This window comes from Somniosus microcephalus, chromosome 5 (genome assembly GCF_052327205.1).
Source record: "Somniosus microcephalus isolate GS21.2 chromosome 5, FLI_Smic_1.0, whole genome shotgun sequence".
Taxonomy (NCBI): Eukaryota; Metazoa; Chordata; class Chondrichthyes; order Squaliformes; family Somniosidae; genus Somniosus; species Somniosus microcephalus.
In genome coordinates, this window is record NC_140991.1 from 12349735 (window position 1) to 12363256 (window position 13522).

The window sequence follows — 13522 nt, forward strand, 5'->3', positions numbered from 1 at the left end:
ATCTTGGAGGGAAGGTTGTTGATGAAGCAGCTGAAGATGGTTGGGCCTAGGACACTGCCCTGAGGAACTCCTGCAGCGATGTCCTGGGGCTGTGATGATTGACCTTCAACCACCACAACTATCTTCCTTTGTGCTAGGTATGACTCCAGCCAGTGGAGCGTTTTCCCCCTGATTCCCATTGACTTCAGTTTTACTAGGGCTCCTTGATGCCAGACTCGGTCAAATCCTGCCTTAATGTCAAGGGCAGTCACTCTCGCCTCACCTCTGGAATTCAGCTCCTTTGTCCATGTTTGGACCAAGGCTGTAATGAGGTCGGGAGCTGAGTGTCCTGGCGAAACCCAAACTGGGCATCAGTGAGCAGGTTATTGGTGAGTAAGTGCCGCTTGATAGCACTGTCGATGACACCTTCTATCACTTTGCTGATGATTGAGGGTAGACTGATGGAGCGGTAATTGCCCGGATTGGATTTGTCCTACTTTTTGTGGACAGGTCATACTTGGGCAGTTTTCCACATTGTCGGATAAATGCCAGTGTTATAGCTGTACTGGAACAGCTTGGCTAGAGGCGCGGCTAGTTCTGGAGCACAAGTCTTCAGCACAATAGCTGGGATGTTATTGGGGCCCACAGCCTTTGCTGTATCCAGTGCGCTCAGCCATTTCTTGATATCACGTGGAGTGAATCGAATTGGCTGAAGACTGGCTTCTGTGATGGTGGGGACCTCAGGAGTAGGCCGATATGGATCATCCACTCGGCACTTCTGGCTGAAGTTGATTGCAAACGCTCAGCCTTGTCTTTTGCACTCACGTGCTGGGCTCCACCATCATTGATGATGGGGATGTTCATGGAGCTTCCTCCTCCCGTTAGTTGTTTAATGGTCCACCACCATTCACGACTGCAGAGCTTTGATCTGATCCATTGATTGTGGGATCACTTAGCCCTGTCTATAGCATGCTGCTTCCGCTTTTTAGCATGCATGTAGTTCTGTGTTGCAGCTTCCCCAGGTTGGCACCTCATTTTTAGGTACGCCTGGTGCTGCTCCTGGCATGCTCTTCTGCACTCGATGTTGAACCAGGGTTGGTCCCCTGGCTTGGTGGTAATGGTAGAGTGAGGGATATGCCGGACCATGAGGTTCCAGATTGTGGTGGAATACAATTCTGCTGCTGCTGATGGTCCACAGTGCATCATGGATGCCCAATTTTGAGCTGCTAGATCTGTTCTGAATCTATCCCATTTAACACGGTGGTAGTGCCACATAACACGATGGAGGGTGTTCTCAGTGTGAAGATGGGTCTTCGTCTCCACAATGACTGTGCGGTGGTCACTCCTACCAATACTGTCATGGACAGATGCATCTGCGGCAGGTAGAGTGGTGAGGACGAGGTCAAGTAGATTTTTCTCTCTTGTTGGTTCACTCACCACCTATCGCAGGCCCAGACTGGCAGTTATGTCCTTCATGACTCGGTCAGTAGTGGTGCTACCGAGCCACTCTTGGTGATGGACATTGAAGTCCCCCACCCAGAATACATTCTGTGCCCTTGCTACTCTCAGTGCTTCTTCCAAGTGGTGTTCAACATGGAGGAGTACTGATTCATCAGCTGAGGGAGGGCGGTAGGTGGTAATCAGCAGGAGGTTTCCTTGCCCATGCGCCATGAGACTTTATGGGGTCCAGATTCAATGTTGAGGACTCCCAGGGCCCCTCCCTTCCCGACAGGATACTACTGGTGGGACAGGACATACCCAGGGATGGTGATGGAGGAGTTCAGGACATTGGCTGAAAGCTATGATTCTGTGAGTCTGACTATGTCATGCTGTTGCTTGACAGCTCTCCCAATTTTGGCACAAGTCCCCACATGTTGGTGAGGAGGACTTTGCAGGGTTGATTGCTGTGCTGTTGCTGTGTCCGTAGCCAGTGCCGTGGTCGCTGCCAGGTGGTCCATCCGGTTTCTTTCTTATTATTTTGTTTCGTAGCGGTTTGTTCCAACTGAGTGGCTTGCTACGCCATTTCAGAGGGCAATTAAGAGTCAACCACCACATTGCTATGGGTCTGGAGTCACATATAGGCCAGACCGGGTAAGGTCGGCAGATTTCCTTCCCTAAAGGGGCATTAGTGAACCAGATGGGTTTTTACGACAATCCGATAGTTTCATGGTCACCATTACTGATACTAGCTTTTTATTCCAGATTTATTTAATTAACTGAATTTAAATTCCCCAGCTGCCGTGGTGGGATTTGAACTCCCGTCTCTGGATCATTAGTCCAGTGACGTTACCACTACGCTACCGTTCCCTCGAGTGTGTACTGGGTATGGGCAGAAACATTATTATTTAAAGTATTAATTTTTCATTGTATTTTTTATGATTTGGGTTAAAAAAAAATAAAGTAAGGAGGGAGGAGGCTTGTGTGGAGTCAGTACAAAGAAGGTTCACTCGGTTAATCCCGGGGATGAGGGGATGGACATATGAGGAGAGGTTGAGTAGATTGGGACTCTACTCATTGGAGTTCAGAAGAATGAGAGGCGATCTTATTGAAACATATAAGATTGTGAAGGGGTTGGATCGGGTGGAAGCGGGGAAGATGTTCCTGATGATGGGTGAAACTAGAACTAGGGGGCAGAGTCTTAGAATAAGGGGCTGCTCTTTCAAAACTGAGATGAGGAGGAACTACTTCACTCAGAGGGTGGTAGGTCCATGGAATATGCTGCCCCAAAAAGCTGTAGAAGCTACATCATTACATAAATTTAAAACAGAAATAGACAGTTTCCTAGAAGTAAAGGGAATTAAAGGTTATGGGGAGCGGGCAGGAATTTGGACATGAGTCTAGGTTCGGATCGGTCATGGCCCTGTGGGTAGTGGAGCGGGCCCAGGGGCCGTGTAGCCTGATCCTGCTCCTATTTCGTGTGTCTAATTCTGTTAGATTCAGGAGATGGTTCTGTGATAGTGGATTGGCGGTTAGGATCAGATCAGCCATGATCTTATTGAATGGCGGAGCAGGCTCGAGGGGCCGATTGGCCTACTCCTGCTCCTATTTCTTATGTTCTTATGTTAACACCAACACAGAGCAGTTGGGCCGAATGGTCTGTTTCTGTGCTGTGGATTCTCTGTAGTCCATCAGATATCCATCAAATGTGTCTCATTAATTGGCTGTACATTGCCCGTGGGTATTTCAAATTCAGAATAGCTTTGAGCCCTATTTAAGAGATTAATAAGGAATTTAAGAACCTGAGAGGGTGACAAACAGGCAAAAGGTTCAGTAAAACGAAACAATAAAGTAAATAGTAAAGTCAAATAAAACTACATGCTGAGTTTTTAAAAACTCCTCCAGCAGTAGCTGTCTGTCTATGCAAATGAGCAGCTGCAATAAAAAAAATAAACGTCAGCATTTTGCTTTGTGCCACGCGTTTAACGCAAAATAAAAATAACATTTTTAAAAAATGTTAAAAAAAATAAATAAAAATTCTGCCAGTTTATTTAAAAAGTCGCTTTGGTCGTTGCCCCCTCCCCTTTAAGACGTTGCCTTCAAGGTTGCGGTGCGAAGAGCGGCGCAGGCGTCGACCCAGCGTGAGCGCGAGCGGCCGCTGGTCCCTTGTGATTGACAGCGGCGGTGGACCAATCGATGGTTCCCTGTCTGAAAGGGGGTCGCTGCGAAGTAGCCAATTGACGTGAGCCGAGGGCGGGACCTAGCGTCTGCTGTCAGGTTAGTGCGGCACCGAGGGGCCGGGGAAGATGGCTGCGGCCGGGCCGTGAGTGGAGCGGAGCAGGGGTAAGGGGGTAGAGAGCGCGAGGGGAGGAGGAGCCAAGCGGCGGTTCAAATAGGGTGAACAACAGGAAAAGAGCGTGTGCAGCGGTGCTTTGGAAAAGCCTTAATAAGGCCTCGTTACCGTGGCTACTTCCCCCCCCCCCCCCCCCAATCTAATTGGATACCATGATTACCACCCCCTCCCAGTTGGTTACCATGATTACCACCCCCTCCCAGTTGGTTACCATCCCCTCCCAGTTGGTTACCATGATTACCATCCCCTCCCAGTTGGTTACCATGATTACCATCCCCTCCCAGTTGGTTACCATGATTACCATCCCCTCCCAGTTGGTTGCCACCCCCTCCCAGTTGGATACCATGGTTACTGCTCCTGCCCCAGAAATTCCACCATTAAAGGGGGTACCGGGCGATTGGTGTGGCGAGGTCCCCAAAAGTTGTCGTCCCATGAAGCTGGGTGGGAATGCAGGATGTTGCTGGAATGCACTGGGTTGTCTTACACATAATTGTGTGAATGTGGTGGGAGAAACATCACAGGGGCATTAATAATGATTTTTTTCATTTTATTTGAACACTTTTGCTCAATAGTTATAAAAATGTCGTATATTTGGATTTTCAGAAGGCATTTGATAAGGTGCCACACAAGATGTTGTTACACAAGATTAGGACTCATTGGGCTTGGGGGTAATAGATTAGCATGGATTGAGGATTGGTTAAAGGACCGAAAACAGCAAGTAGGAACTGATAATGGTGATATAAATTAAAATAAGGAAATGACAGACTATTGAAATGATTACTTTGCGTCAGTATTTACAGTAGAGGAAGAGGATAGCATGCTGGACATCCCAAGGAAACTAATATTGAATCAGGAACAGGGACTTACCACAATTAACATAAGCAAATTAACAGTAATGAAGAAAATAATGGCACTAAAAAATGACCAAACCACAGGACACGATGGTTTTCAACCCAGGATTTTAAAGGCAGTAGTGAGAACATTGCAGAGACCCTAACTATGATCTTCCAAAGTTCTCGCGATTCAGGGACCGTTCCTTTAGATTGGAAAATTGTGCATGTCACTCTGCAGGGAATTATTGACCAGTTAGCCTAACATGTTGGGAAATTACTAGAATCTGTAATTAAGGATAGGGTGACTGAACACTTTGAAAATTTTCAGCTGATCAGAGAGAGCCAGCATGGATTTGTGAAAGGTAGGTCATGCCTGACAAACCTGTTTCAGTTTTTTTGAAGAAGCGACTAAAGTAGTGGAAAGGGGAATATCTATGGATGTTATTTATATGGACTTTCAGAAGGCATTCGATAAAGTCCCTCGTAAGAGACTATTAGCTAAAGTTGACCTGGTTAGGAAATTGGCTGAACGGCAGGAGACAGAAAGTACGGATAGTGGGCATGTACTCTAATTGTCAGAATGTGACTAGTGGCGTCCCACAAGGTATCTGTATTGGGGCCTCAACTATTCACCATATTTATTAACGACTTGGATGACAGGATAGAAAGCCACATATCCAAATTTGCTGATGACACGAAAGACAGGCAGCATTGTAGGAAGCATTAAATTACAAAGAGATATTGGGTACGTGTGGATTAATTAAGGAAAGCTAGAACGGATTTGTTAAAAGCAAATCGTGTTTGACCAACTTGATCAAGTTCTTTGATGAGGTAACAGAGGGTTGATGAGGGTAATGCGATTGACGTAGTCTACATGGATTTCCAAAAGGCGTTCAACAAAGTGCCACATAATAGGCTTGCCAGCAAAGCTGAAGCCCATGGAATAAAGGGACAGTGGCAGCATGGATACGAAATTCGCTAAGTGATAGGAAACAGAGAGTAGTGGTGAACGGTTGTTTTTCAGACTGGTGGAAGGTATACAGTGGTGTTCCCCCAGAGGTCGGTTCTAGGACCACTGCTTTTCTTGGTATATATTAATGACTTGGATGTGGGTGTACAGGGCACAATTTCAAAATTTGCAGATGACACAAAACTTGGAAGTATAGTGAACAGTGAGGAGGAGAGTGATAGACTTCAGAAAGACATAGACAAGCTGGTGAAAGGGGCAGACACGTGGCATATAAAATTTAATGCAGAAACTTGTGAAGAGATGCATTTTGGTAGAAAGAATGGGGAGAGGACATATACACTAAATGGTACAATCCTAAAGGGGGTGCATGAACAGAGAGACCTGGGGGTATATGTGCACAAATCGTTGAAGGTGGCAGGGCAGGTTGAGAAAGCAGTTAAGGCTTACGGGATCCTGGGCTTCATAAATAGAGGCACAGAGTACAAAAGTGGAAATTATGATGAACCTGTATAAAACACTGGTTCGGCCCCAACTGGAGTACTGTGTCCAATTCTGGGCACCACACTTTAGGAAGGATGTGAAGGCCTTAGAGAAGGTGCAGAAAAGATTTCCGAGAGTGATTCCAGGAATGAGGGACTTCAGTTATGTGGATAGACTGGAGAAGCTGGGGTTATTCTCCTTAGAGCAGAGAAGATTGAGAGGAGTTTTGATCGAGGTGTTCAAAATTATGAGGGGTCTGGACAGGGTAGATAGAGAGAAACTGTTCCCATTGGCGAAAAGGTCGAGAACCAGAGGACACAGATTTAAGGTGATTGACAAAAGAACCAAAGGCAACGTAAGAAAAAACTTTTTTATGCAGCGAGTGGTTAAGATCTGGAATGCACTTCCTGAAAGGGTGGTGGAGGCAGACTCAATCTTATCTTTCAAAAGGAAGTTGAATAAGCATCTGAAGGAAAAAAATTGCAGGGCTACAGGGAAAGGGTGGGGGAGTGGGGCTAGCTGAGAGTCGGCACGGGCTTGATGGGCCGAATGGCCGCCTTCCGTGCTGTAACCATTCTTTGATTCTTTGATACTAATAGATTACCTGAATGGGCAAAACTGTGGCAAATGGATTTCAATATAGGCAAGTGTGAGATCATCCACTTTGGACCTAAAAAGGATTGATCAGAGTACTTTCTAAATGGTGAAAAGCTAGAAACAGTGGAGCAACAAAGAGAGGTTCATGTACATAGGTCATTAAAATGTCATGAACAGGTACAGAAAATAATCAAAAAGGCTAATGGAATGGTGGCCTTTATATCTAGAGGACTGGAATACAAGAGGTTAGAAGTTATGCTGCAGCTAAACAATTTAACCCTGGAGCACTGGGAGCAGTTCTGGGCACCACACCTTAGGAAGGATATATTGGCCTTGGAGGGAGTGCAGCGTAGGTTTACCAGAATGATAGCTGGATTCCAAAGGTTAAACTATGAGGAGACATCACACAAACGAGGGTTGTATTCCCTGGAATTTAGAAGATTATGGGGTGATTTGATCGAAATTTTCAAGAGCTGATAGAGTAGATAGAGAAAAACTATTTACGCTGGGTGGGGAACCAAGGACTAGGGGACATAGCCTAAAAATTAGAGGAGTGAAGTTAGGAAACACTTCTGCACGTAAAGGGTGGTAGAAGTTTGGAACTCTCCACCACAAACGGCAATTGGTGCTAGATCAATTGTTAATTTTAAATCTGAGATTGATAGCTTTTTGTTAACCAAAGGTATTAAGGGATATGGGGTAAAGGCGGGTATATGGAGTTGGGTCACAGATCAGCCATGATCTCCTTGAATGGTGGAACAGCTCAAGGGGCTAAATGGCCTCCTCCTGTTCCTATGAATAAACGGGTAATTTTCGGGATGGCAGGGTGTAACTAGTGGAGTGCTGCAAGTATCAGTGCTTGGGCCTCAGCTATTTACAATCTAGAGGCTGCAAAGGGATATTGACTCGTTAAATGATTGGCCAAGAAGGTGGCAGATGGAGTGTAATGTGGAAAAGTGTGAAATTATCCACTTTGGTAGGATTAATGGAAAAGCAGAATATTTTTTAAAAAGTGAGAGTCTAGTAAATGTTGATATTCAGATCAATTTGGGGGTCCTTGTACATGAATCACAAAGTTAACCTGCATGTACAGCAAGCAATTAGGAAAGCAAATTGGCCTTTATTGCAAGGGGTGGAGTGTAAGAGTAAGGAAGTCTTGCTGTAATTGTGCAGGGCCTTGGTGAGACCACACCTGGAGTACTGGGCACAGTTTTGGTCTCCTTACCTAAGGAAGGATATACTTGCAACAAAGGTTCACTAGATTGATCCCTAGAGTTTAGAAGAATAAGAAGTGATCTCATTGAAACATATAAAATTATTCAAGGGCTTGACAGGGTAGATGCTGGGCGGTTGTTTCCCCAGTCTGGAGAGTCTAGAACTAGGGTCTCAGTCTCAGGACAAGGGGTTGGCCATTGATATCAGCACATAACAGAGGTTGTGGGTTGAGGCGGTAACAAGGAGAGTCGATGAGGTTAGTGTGTTTGATGTAGTTTCCATGGATTTTCGCAAGGCTTTTGACAAGGTCCCACATGGCAGACTGGTCAGAGAAGTAAAAGCCCATGGGATCCAAGTGAAAGTGGCAAGTTGGATCCAAAATTGGCTCAGTGGCAGGAAGCAAAGGGTAATGGTCGACGGATGTTTAAGTGACTGGAAAGCTGTTGCAGGGCTCAGTACTAGGTCCCTCGCTTTTTATGGTATATAGCAATGATTTAGACTTCAATATATGGGACATGATTAAGAAGTTTGCAGATGATACAAAAATTGGCTGTGTGGTTGATGGTGAGGAAGAAAGCTGAAAGCCTAAGCTCTGGATTTCCCTCTGCAAACCTCTTCACCTCTCCACCTCTCTCTGTCTCTCTCTCTGTCTCTCTCTCCTCAAGACGCTGCTTGAAACCTACCTCTTTGGCCATCTGTCCTACTATCTCTTTCTTTGGCTTGGTGTCTGATTAGTTTCTGTGAAGCACCTTGGGACATTTTACTATGTTCAAGATGCTATATAAATGCAAGTTGTTGTTCCTTCAAGCTCCCAATAGCCATCCACCACTACGTCCTCACAGTCCGCTCTCTCAGGTGGATGGAAAAGATCCCATGGCACTATTCAGAAGAAGAGCAGGGGAGTTCTCCCTGGTGTCCTGGCCAATTGCAATATTTATCCCTCAATCAACATCACTAAAACAGATTATCTGGTCATTATCACGTTGCTGTGTGCAAATTGGCTGCTGTGTTTCCTACATTACAACAGTGACTACACGTCAAAAGTACTTCATTGGCTGTAAAGCGATTTAAGAACATAAGAACATAAGAAATAGGAGCAGGAGTAGGCCAATCGGCCCCTCGAGCCTGCTCCGCCATTCAATAAGATCATGGCTGATCTGATCCTAACTGCCAATCCACTATCACAGAACCATCTCCTGAATCTAACAGAATTAGACACACGAAATAGGAGCAGGATCAGGCTACACGGCCCCTGGGCCCGCTCCGCTACCCACAGGGCCATGTCCGATCCGAACCTAGACTCATGTCCAAATTCCTGTCCCCTAGCAATGAAAGGCAACATTCCATTGGCCTTCTTAATCACTTGCTGCACCTGCATACTAACCTTTTGAGTTTCGTGCACCAGGACCCCCAGATCCCTTTGTACTTCAGTACTTTCCAGTTTCTTGCCATTAAGATAATAACTTGCTCTACGATTTTTTCCTGCCAAAGTGCATAACCTCACACTTTCCAGTATTGTATTCCATCTGCCAAATCTCTGCCCACTTAGCCTGTCGATGTCCCCTTGCAGGTTTTTTATGTCCTCCTCACTCACTACTTTCCCTCCCATCTTAGTATCATCTGCAAACTTTGATATGTTACACTCGGTCCCCTCCTCCAAATCGTTAATATAGATTGTAAAGAGTTGGGGACCCAGCACTGACCCCTGCGGAACACCACTAGTTACTGATTGCCAGTCTGAGAATGAACCATTTATCCCAACTCTCTGCCTTCTGTTAGATAGCCAATCCTCTATCCATGCCAGAATATTACCCCCAATCCCGTGATTTTTTATCTTAAGCAATAATCTTTTGTGTGGCACCTTGTCAAATGCCTTTTGGAAGTCTAAATACACTACGTCCACTGGTTCCCCTTTATCCACCCTATACGTTACTTCCTCAAAGAACTCCAGCAAATTTGTCAAACATGACTTCCCCTTCATAAAACCATGCTGACTTTGTCCTATTAAATTATGATTATCCAAATGTCCTGTTACTGTCTCCTTAATAATGGACTCCAAAATTTTACCTACCACAGATGTTAGGCTAACAGGTCTATAGTTTCCAGCCTTCTGTCTACTGCCCTTTTTAAATAAGGGTGTTACATTAGCAGATTTCCAGTCTGCTGGGACCTTTGCCGAGTCCAGGGAGTTTTGGAAAATTATTACCAATGCATCCACAATCCCTACCGCCACTTCCCTCAAGACCCTAGGATGTAAGCCATCAGGTCCAGGTGATTTATCCGCCTTGAGTCCCATTATTTTACCGAGTACCACTTCCTTAGTGATTTTGATCGTGTTTGGCTCCTCCCCCCCCCCCCTTTAGCCCCCTGTTTGTCCAGTGTTGGGATATTCTTAGTGTCTTCTACTGTAAAGACTGATGTAAAATATTCATTCAGTGTTTTTGCCATCTCCATATTTCCCACCATTAATTTCCTGGTCTCATCCTCTAAGGGACCAACATTTACTTTAGCCACCCTTTTTCTTTTTATATAACTATAAAAACTCTTACTGTCTGTTTTTATATTTTTTGCTAATTTACTTTCATAATCTATCTTCCCTTTCTTAATCAATCTTTGTTATTTTTTGCTGTCTTTTAAAGTTTCCCCAATCCTCTATCCTCCCGCTAGATTTGGCTACCTTATATGCCCTTGTTTTTAGTCGAATACTATCCTTAATTTCTTTACTTAGCCACGGATGGCTGTCTTTTCTTTTACACCCTTTTCTTCTCAGTGGAATATATATTTTTTGGAAGTTGTAAAATAACTCCTTAAATGTACACCACTGATCATGTATCGTCTTACCCTTTAATCTATTTTCCCAATCCACTCTACTCAATTCCGCTCTCATACCTTCATAGTCTCCTTTATTCAAGCTTAGCACGCTTGTTTGAGATCCAACCTTCTCACCCTCTAATTGAATATGGAATTCAACCATGTTATGGTCACTCATTCCAAGGGGATCCTTTACTAGGACATTTTTAATTAATCCTGTCTCGTTACACAGGACCAGATCTAAGGTTGCTTGCCCCCCTGGTCGGTTCAGTTACATACTGCTCAAGAAACCCATCCCTAATACACTCAATGAACTCATCCTCAAGGCAGCCCTGCCCAATTTGATTTGTCCAATTAATATGATAGTTAAAATCCCCCATAATTATAGATGTTCCCTTATTACAAGCCTCAACTATTTCCTGATTGATACTCCGTCCAACAGAGTTGCAACTGTTCGGAGGCCTATAGACTACGCCCACTAGTGTTTTTTTCCCCTCATTATTCCTTATCTCCACCCAAACTGTTTCATTATCCTGATCTTTTGACCCAATATAATTTCTCTGTATTACAGTGATTCCTTCCTTTATTAACATAGCCACCCCACCTCCCCTTCCTTCCTGCCTGTCCTTCCTGATCGTTAAATAACCTGGTATGTTTAATTCCCAGGCATTGTCACCCTGCAGCCATGTTTCTGTAATGGCCACAAGATCATACCCATATGTAGTTATTTGTGCCATTAACTCGTCTATTTTGTTACGAATGCTACGTGCATTCAGATAGAGAACTTTCAAAGATGTTTTGTGACACTTAGTTCCTGCTTTTGCCCTTTTTATTACTTTACCTTTGACTCCATACCTTCTGCCCCTTCCTGACACGCTCTGGTTTTTAATTTCCCCACTGCTACCTAAGTCTATGACCTTCTCTGTTGTCATTTTTATTATTTGCTCTCTAGGAATCTCCCCCCCACTAGTTAGTTTAAAGCCCTCTCTACAGCCCTAGTTATATGATCCGCCAGGACTCTAGTCCCAGCACTGGCCAAGTGAAGCCCGTCCCAACGGAACAGCTCCTTCCTGCCCCAGTACTGGTGCCAGTGTCCCAAGAAGCAAAACCCATTTCTCCCACACCAGTCTTTGAGCCACGCATTTAACTCTCTAATTTTATTTGTCCTAGCCAAATTCGCTCGTGGCTCAGGTAATAATCCAGAGATTATTACCCTTGTGGTTCTGCTTTTTAATTTGGCCCCTAGCTGCTCAAACTCCCTCAGCAGAACCTCCTTCCTTGTCCTATCTATGTCGTTGGTACCAACATGGACCACGACAACTGGATCCTCCCCCTCCCACTCCAAGTTTCTCTCCAGTCCAGAGGAGATGTCCTTAACCCTGGCACCGGGCAGGCAACACAGCCTTCGGGACTCTCGCTCTCGGCTGCAAAGAACTCTATCTATCCCCCTAACAATTTCTGACGTCCTGAGGTCGTGATGGGCGTTATCTAAATGCAAGGGGGTTGGAGTACAAGAGTAAGGGAGTCTTGCTGTGTACAGTTTTGGTCTCTATCTAAGGCAGGATATACTTGCCTTAGAGGGGGCGCTCCGCAGGTTCACTAGATTGATTTCCTGGGATGAGGGGATTGTCCTATGAGGAGGGTGCGTAGAATGGGCCGATATTCTCTGGAGTTTAGAAGAATGAGAGGTGATCTCATTGAAAAATATAAAATTCTTAGAGGGTTTGACAGGCTAGATGCTGAGAGGTTGTTTCCCCTGGCTGGGGAGTCTAGAATTAGGCGTCACAGTCTCAGGATAAGGGGTCGGGAGGAGAATCTTTGGAATTCTCTACCCCAGAGGGCTGTGGATGCTCAGTCATTGAGTATATTCAACGATAGATGAAAGATAGATTTTTGGATTCTAAGGGAATCGACTGATATGGGGACCGTTGGGAAAGTGGAGCTGAGGTTGATGATCAGCCATGATCTTATTGAATGGCGGAGCAGGCTCGAGGGGCCGTGTGGCCTACTCCTGCTCCTATTTCTTATGTCTTTTTTCTTTTGTGTTAAAACCTCCTAAATCATTCTTTCCCAGGACCTCAAAACTGTAGGCTGTTATGCTGATTGGGTTAGATGAAGTAAGGTGGGAGGAGGCTTGTGTGGAGTATGAACACTGGCATAGACCAGTAGGGCTGAAGGTTCTGTTTCTGTGCCTTCAGTTTGTCCTATAATTTACTGGCTTTTAAAACCTAAGCTGGGTGTCACCGAATCAATACCTCCTAGTGGACCTCACCCCTTTTTTTCATTTCAGCTTTACTCATTATGGTCCTTGGCCTTTGCCTAGATTTCTTCAATTAACTGAAATGTGGTAAAGCATTCTATTCTCCCTCATCTCAAACAAAAACAGATTTTGATAGCTTTTTTTTAGCGAGACCTAGAACCAGTACAGAAGGAGGCCATTCGGCCCAGCGTGTCCGTGCCAGCTCTGTGAAAGAGCTATCCAATTAGTCCCAATCCGCTGCTCTTTCCCCATAGCCCTGCAAATTTATCCTATTCCCTTTTGGAAGTTACTATTGAATCTGTTTCCACCACCCTTTCAGGCAGTGCATTCCAGATCATAACATCTCGCTGTGTTTAAAAAAAAAAAACTCCTCATCTTCCCTCTCTTTCTTTTGCCAATTCCCTTAAATCTGTGTCCTTTAGTTACTGATCCTCCTGCCAGTCAAAACCGTTTCGCCCTATCTACTCTATCAATGAACTCGCATGATTTTAAACACCTCTATTAAATCTCCCCTTAACATTCTCTGCTCGAAGGAGAACAATCCCAGCTTCTCTAGACTCTCCATAGCTGAAGTCCCGCAACGCTGT

General features: G+C 44.9%; 1 protein-coding gene across 2 annotated transcripts in view; it reads left to right on the top strand.

The window, feature by feature from the left end:
* Positions 1-3521: 3521 nt before the first annotated feature.
* fbxl6 (F-box and leucine-rich repeat protein 6) overlaps positions 3522-13522 on the top strand; it is a 54185-nt gene continuing 44184 nt past the window's right edge. Inside the window, exon 1 of one of the 2 annotated variants that reach the window (XM_085987333.1) lies at positions 3522-3693. The gene's annotated coding sequence lies outside the window, so the exon portion shown is untranslated. Of the gene's footprint in view, positions 3760-13522 lie in introns of both variants that reach the window. The other variant, XM_085987332.1, reaches the window with a different exon arrangement.